The sequence below is a fragment of the Mya arenaria genome, chromosome 16 (assembly GCF_026914265.1).
Source record: "Mya arenaria isolate MELC-2E11 chromosome 16, ASM2691426v1".
In the NCBI taxonomy this organism is placed as follows: domain Eukaryota; kingdom Metazoa; phylum Mollusca; class Bivalvia; order Myida; family Myidae; genus Mya; species Mya arenaria.
This window is the reverse complement of record NC_069137.1, coordinates 3,178,013-3,186,615: the sequence shown is the minus strand read 5'-3', so window position 1 is coordinate 3,186,615 and position 8,603 is coordinate 3,178,013.

The following is an 8,603-nucleotide window of genomic DNA, read 5'->3' as shown; positions in this document are numbered from 1 at the left end:
GCAACTTAAATTGATTTGCGGAAGGCATTTTGTGTACAAGCCTGCTGAATGGTTTTATGAAAAACTACAAAAAAGCTCACAAACCACTACCCATGAAATTAAACAACGCCAAATTCTCGTCTGATATCAGAAGAATGGATTAATCCTAGAGATAAATTAGTTAATTTTCATATTCTAATCAAGCAAGACAGTTAAGCTTTATTGTTATTGTTTCTTCCAACCGGAAAACCATTTCCAGTGTAATGAGTATGACAACAAGGCGCTTCTTTATATGTTATGAACGGTATTCATACCGGTTTGATGAACTTTTCATTATGACATGTGTATATGTGTATACATTTGCTACAGTAATCATTAATTAAATACGTTTTTTTTTAAATTAGTTTGAAGACAGATGTAAAAAACTAATGTAACAAGCTCAATAGCCTAAAGTATAAACATAACTCTTTCAAAAACAGTACTTTATCTTTTAAAGGGACGTAACTGCCTTGTAAAATATCTACATCCTCAAACAATACGTTCTGTGAATATATCGATCAAAACTCTAATTTATTGTGGCCTTCTTGTAAGTTGCGTTTATTTACAGGTCAAAAACATGTCTGGTGCAAGAATTCAGTTTGCCGAGAAAGAACAGAGAGAACGAGAAAACTTTACACGATTGCTTTTTACCGTTCAAGGCCCGTGTACTTGGTGCTTAGAAAAAACTCTTTTAAAGTACGTCCTAGATTCGGGTACAACACTTGATATATTTCTGCAGTCAAAAAAAACGGAAATTCTTCTTTGGAGAATTGGACGACAGAGAAAGAACTATTTTTTCCCACAAAATGGATCCGGCACGGATTTGGAGACATGGGATGTACAGATGTACTGGCTCATATTAACAAATATTGTACAAAAGGTGACGCCGACACAAATAAATGACATAGAAAATGTCAAAGACATTCGAAACAAACTATGTCACCTGCCCAATCCAAAGCTGAACGAGGGTGATTTTAATCTTTATCACAGACAGATTACGACATTTATCGACGAAACAGTTAAATTGATCTCAGATGAAGCTTTCAAAGCAAAAGTCAAATGTGGTCTCAAAGAAATAGAAACTCCACTTCAGCAAACAGTTTTTGACTTAGTTAAAACTGTTCATCGGTTTTATCAGGGAGAAACAACACTCCTGGAAGAAGTACATGCAAGTACGTCATCTTAACTCGATTAATTTGTAATCATTTTCTCTAAGATTTAAACATGAGATATTTATAGGAGTTTGTTATTATGGAACTGTTATCAGATTGTTTTGATCGAGATATTGAACACAATTTGCATACTGTACATGATTGAATATACTGCAGTTCTGTGTTTAGCCTCACATTAGTAGAATAAAGACACCATATAAATTATATAACTAAAAATGTGTACGTGTATGCTTAAACTGACCTAAATTTTATATCCAGACGTAAACCATATCAGCGCAAACCAGTTTCCAGAAATAAAGAACATGTTTCAAGAAGTCAAGGAACTTCTTTCTAGCCATTTTCCTCGTAATGAGTTAGAGCAGATGAGGGCACCAGGTAACTTTTATATTAAATTAGTTTTCTATGTATAAAAAAATAAACTACTAAAAAGTATTCAAAGAGTCATATACTTCAATGACAGCTCCACTTTTTGCCTACTTCAATGTAAAACAATCCTTTAAACTGTCAAGTAATGTCAAATTTCGAAAATAAACCCGATGTTGATATTGAGAAGATGAGAACACAATAGTTGCATTTTGAAAGAAATATTCGATAACCCACATCGGTTCCTTAACACGACAAAACAATACTATATAATTCAAAAGAGAATTCTAACTGATGGTTGGTTGGAAGCCAGTATTTAAATCAAACACGTATCACTTGCATAGTATGTTATTATATTTTCATTTGAATACACTTAATCCAAATTATAATTTAAAGTGCTCATATTTATCTCCATTTTTTATCGGACGCGAAGTTGCAGTACATTCATCAACATGTGATTATTTAATACTCATGTATTCATGTATTCATTGTATTTCAGATGAGTCATCAGTTACGATGACAATGCAAAACGTGTCTGTAAACGAAGAAGATGATCTTTCAATCGGTCTGGTTAACCTTTTTATGGAAGAGATCAATTCTATAGAAAGAGTGAATGTTCCAATCCAAACTGATTTGTGTAGAGCTTTGCAAAAAGCCTTAACAAAGTTCAAGCAACATGGTATATATATATATATATATATAAATATATATTTGCTTTAATTAATACTATTTGTTAAAAATCGACATTTACTTCCAAATATGCTTATATTCCGCCAATTAAGTTAGTTTTACATGAACGCTTAATATACGAGTTTATGTTTTAGGCTCTTTGAAAAAGGCAAGTAATGGAAGCGTCGTGTTCTTTATACAGTTCGACTCATTTTTGTCGTTCATCAATTGCTATGATGATGTACTTGCTGGCAAACTGACAACAGAATTCAAACCTTTGGAAAAGGAGTTGCAGAAACTTCTTAAAAAACCAAATCTGGAGCTAAATGTGATCATAACCATCAATGAAGTACAGACGTTTCTCCTACATTCTTGTGAGTAACGTCTTTATAATGTTATTTTTTAGTAATATATAAGATGTCTATCTATGCTGTCTATCTTATTGCGTACCTCATTTCAAGTAAAAACGTTACAATGAAATTCACAAGGACAAGCCAAGTACTCGGACATGATGTTACTTTGAAGGGTAGTACCAAAACTTAAGGAATATAAATGTTGAAAAATTATAGTTTTACAGTTATTTCAAAAACATTAGGCAATATGCCCATGCGTACACAAGCAGTAAAACATGTTGTTTTCGTAGTCAGCGGTCAATTATCAAGTTACATAGTGAACAATTTAACATTCAAACTTAACAATATCATACTCTACATCGAAACTAGAAGCGTGAAGAGAGAATAACTACATTGTCGATATGCTCTTATAATATGTTTTAAATTTATTGATTTAACACGCATCGCTAATCTTCTATTTCATTTGAACAGAACATAACAGAACAGACAGTTTAATAGACTTATACAATAGTATATCGTCTTAATACATAATAGTATACACAAATCAATGCCACGTGTCTAAACATTATAATTTTCAAAATAAATAATTTCATGACTTCAAACAGTAAAACTAATATATATGAAAAATAAATAGACTATAGATCAAAAGAACTAATTAAATAAATTCATTTAATCAAACCTAATATGTATGAGTAATAAACAGTATATAGATCAATTTTTAACATAGGCAGTGAGGAAAAAAAACTGCATAAAGTTAAGTCACAATGTTAATTAATGTATTTCTAATAACAAATGCCTTTTTCATATATTTACAAACATTTATAACCTCCAACCTATAAGTTGAAGTAAGCATATTATGGAACTTATATACAGATGGATTAACATAATACAAACGTTTAATGTATTTTTTTCGTAATTGAGTATAACAACGACAAATGCAAATAAAGTGGTATTCATCTTCTATATCGTTAGTATTACAACATAAGCAATAACGCTCAATGCGAGGTAAATTAATACGAGCATACCTTCCTGTCTGAATTCGTAAAGGATGTACAGAAACCCTTAATCTAACAAAATACAATCGTAGAGTTCTAGGTACAATATCTAGATAATGCTCATAATCTAAAGTGGGTTTAAACACTCTATACATATCTAAAACTGGACTATTACTAGCAGTTACACACCATTCTTGGTTGAATGTATTTACGATTCTACTTTTAAATTCACTAATGAATGTATTTACATGTATCGCATTGGGATTATCAAACACATATGCAAAACCATAATTATTTAACAAAGTTTTCACATTTGAAACCCAGTTGGTATAACCCTTATTATTGTAATCATCAAGTGCATGATTATACATATACTTCAGAATAATATTATTGCTATTAACAATTTTAAACCAGTACTTTATAATGCGTACATATCTATTAATATATAGAGGATATCTTCCTAGTTCGCCATATACAACAGCATTACATGTATTAAATTTCACTTGTAACAATCGTTTACAAAATTTCAAATGGATGCGTTCTATTTCTTTGGATTTACTAAAACCCTATACTTCGGATGCATAATTAAGTATAGAACCAACAAAGGCATCAAATAATTGACAAAATATTTTAGGTTTAAGATCAAATTGCTTGCATTTATATAACAATGTGTTCATAGCCTTGAGGGCTTTTCCAACTAAATGTTGTTGGTTCGATACAAGAGTACCAGTATAGTTAATAACAGTACCTAAATAATTAAAATTATCTACAACGTCAATGTTATGGCCACTATAAGTCCATGTCTCATTTTGACGTTTTCTACCCCGCTTACGGAATACCATAATCTTTGTTTTAATTGTGTTTACCTTTAGTCCCAATGCATTGCAATATAAATTAAGGTTGTCTAAATGTTCTTGTAATTCCTCTGGTGTTTTGCCTAAAATGGCCATATCATCTGCAAAGAGTAATAAAATTAACACAATATCATCAATATTTAAACCTAAATAAACAGACGCAGTTTTATTCAGTAGGTAAAATTCCAAGTCCTCTACGAATAGAGAAAACAATATTGGGGACATTACCTCCCCTTGACGCAAGCCAACAGCATAACTGAAATAGTCTGAGTAAGAAGTACATGATTTCACACATGATTTAACATTTTCATACATATCATTTACTATTCTAAGCAGTTTACCTTTAATACCAGATTTGTACATTTTTAACCATAGTGCATTGCGATAAATACTATCAAAACATTTCAACATATCAACGTACACAACGTATAAACGATTATTTTCATTTAAATAGTTTTCTACAACGGACGTCAATATATATATGGCGTCAACAGTAGAACAACCTTTCCGAAATCCAAATTGGGCATCAGAAATAGTATCATTAGATTTGCAAAATGCTTCAATACGCTTATTTAATATAGTAGTAAATACTTTGGAAAAACAACTGACAAGTGTAATTCCTCAGTAATTATTAACATCATTAACAGAACCCTTTTTATGTAAAGGAATTATAACACCTTCAGTCCATTTTTCAGGAAAATAACCAGACAATAAAAAAACCATTAAATACATCACATAAATGACTAGATAAAATATCGACACAATCAATAAAGTATTCATTTAGTATACAGTCGCTACCAGCAGCCTTATTATGTTTAAAATGCTTAATTGCCATGTGTACTTCATTAACAGATATAGGTTGATCTAATTCTGGAAATGTAGAATTATCTTCATTAAAATCATGGTTTGAACAGAAATCCTCTGCTTCATTATTATTACTATCAAAAGTATTATTACTAAGATTTTCGAAAAAATCTTTAAATTGATCCAAAGTAATATTATGATTATTTACTTTATTTTTTGTCTTGAAAAATTTCCAAAAATCTTTTGGCTTAATTATCTTTAAATTTTCAATTTCCTTCATTTTCTGTCGATAACAACAATGTTTCCTTCTACGAATTAAATCTTTATAATACTTCTTTCGTGAACAAAGAGTAATCCTATTTACATCAGATGTGTCTATGTTATAACTACGTAAAGCTTCTTGGTATAATAGCCTTGCATCAACACAATCGTTATCAAACCAATCAGCATTTTTCATACAACTATTATCATCAAACGATGGTTTATTACTATAACTAAACACTTAAATAACGGATCTGCAATATCACGGATAGTCGTTGTAAACCTATCTAAAACACTATTAATTGACATTCTACTTGTATAGTCTATATGTTCAACAATATCGTTTAATACAGGCAATCTTGTAATTAATCCTGAACGAAATTGTTCACGTAACGTATTATCCCATTTATATTTAACATCACTGAATGTCTCATAACTCGGTGAATAATTATTACAATACAATGAAAAATGTAACGGGGCATTATCGCTCCATTCAGTAAAATCACCTATAGTAAACTTAGATAACAATGAAAAATTACATACCTTGGTCAATACATAGTCAATGACGGAAGAACCGTTATGGGAATAAAATGTATGTTTACAACTATCGCCAATTCTACCATTGACAATGCGTATACATGAAGATTTACAAAGATCAAGCAATTTGATCCCATGACTATTGTTAACCGTATCAACTGAGGCCCTAACAGAGGTGAAGTCTGGAACATAATCAATATCATCATATACAGTGTTTACATTATCATGTACAATAAAATCACATTTATTACCAACCCTGCTATTTAAATCGCCAGCAATATATACCTTGCCAATTTCAGAAAAATATGTTATATCATTTTCTAGAATATCGAATAGATCAACATTTATAGTATTATATACAGGAGAGTCAGCTCCCCAAATATAGCTTGCACATATATACACATCTTCTTCAGTATGAAATAAATTATGGTCTAGTTTTAGCCAAATAATAGAATCATAATGGTTTCTGACAATTTGAATACCGTTTTCTAAATACTCCTTAAAATAAACTGAAACACCACCGCTGCTTCTACGAACGTTTCGATGTTGAAATTTTCTATAATAATGTTTTGAAATATAACCATTTAGATCAATGTTACAAGATGAGTTTGTCCATGTTTCATATAAAATACAAATATCATGTGAACTAATAATATCAATAAAATCAGAAGAACTCGTTTTACAATCAGTGAGTCCATGAACGTTCCATGATAAAACCGAAACCTCACCGCCTTCGTGACCCTTACGCACGTACTGCGGTTCCGTCGACGTAGAGGGTGTCGTAGGCCAGGTACGCGCGCTTCCACTGCCGCCTCGCCTCCTTCATCTTCGGAACTAGTACTCTCCTCTTCTGAATTACATCCGGCGGAAACTGTTCGAAAACACGAAACACGGTCCCATCCATCTGTTTCCACGATTTCCTAACCATTTTTCTGTCCTTGAAAAAAGTGAACTTGGCCACAATGTTCCTGATCTTCCCCGTCACCGGCGCGCCTGGTGACCGATGCACCCGCTCAAACCGGATGCTCTCGGCTATCTCGCGGGCGATCTTGAAGGCGTCCTATAGATGTTGGCATAGCTTCCTCTCCGTGGCTTCCGCCGTCTCACTCCCGCTGGTGTTTTCCTCGGGCACCCCAGTGAACACTAAGTTATTTCTCATAGATTGTGACTGTAGATATGAAACGTCGTCACGTAGGGTGTTTCTCTCCTTATCGGGTCGCTGCATCCTCTCCGCCACTTCCGCCGCGTGTATGTCCGCCCCGTCCACTTTGTCCTCCAGATGCGTCACCCGCTTGTCCACCTTCTTCACCCGATCATCAAGGGCTAGCCAAAGTTTTGTAACTTCCTTCTCAAAATTAACCTTCCTTTTCTCGATCGATTCAATGGCCCCCAACTTTTTCTCAACAGTTTCTAGCCTACCACTCATAGATGTGAATAACTTCATTAAATCCCGGTTGGTAGGTTCTGGGTTGTTTTCCGCCATGGTAAAGGGTTCTTCACTTGCAGTTTGCACAAAAACACTACTGTCCAAGTTATCCTCCGCATATAATATAGAATTAGTCCTGCTAAGTACTTCACTTACTGGAAGTTCACTGTAATCCGAGCCTCCGGACGGGCCTCTTTGTTTACATATTTTCCGACTGTTGATTTCATTGTCACTACTATTTCTATCTTTCCTCTTCTTATTTTTCGATTTAGTCATTATATCATTTTACACATGTAACATAACACCTTTACTCATTAAATCCATGTTCCAAAATTGTTTTAGATACTTGAAACTAATTAATTTTCCATTTTGCTTTCCTGTTCGTAACCAATCCCGTTTCATTAATAGTTTCTTTTCAATTCGCATATCTATCTCATTATGTACACACTTTATCATACACATTTCTAACAATTTTAATAGTTTGCATTTTTACTGTTTCAACAAGTATCTAATAACATGTAAAGCACATTGCGAGAGATGGCTTGTTACATTCAATCCTGCAAAAACCAAATCGCTACTATTTACTAGAAAGTCTTATATGCATATGCACCTCTCAATACTCATGAATAAAACTGAAATATCTGAAGTTACAACTCATCAATACTTGGGCGTCACACTTTTATAGCACCTGGTCCTGGCTCGATTATATTCAATACGTCAAACAGAAGGCTTGGCAGCAAATTCACTTCATGCGATCATTCAAATACGTTCTTGATCGTAAATCGCTTGAATTTTTGTATTTCACATTCATTAGGCCTCTGTTGGAATATGTCTGGAATATTCTGACGCAAGCTGACGAGGATGACTTAAAAAAAGTTCAACATGAGGCGGCCAGAATTATATCCTGTGAAACTCGTTTAGTATATTTGACAAATCTTTATGTTGAAACTGGAATCGAACCACTCAAAGAAAGGCTACGTAAACATAAACTAATCCTATTTTACAAGAGGTTTCACTCCTTTGCACCAGCATATCTAACTACTCTCATTACAACAAGAGTTGGCGATACTACTGCATATAACCTTCGAAATGCAGCTCACCTTCGAAATATTTCATGCAAATCACAGTTGTTGAGGAGTTAATTTCTGCCA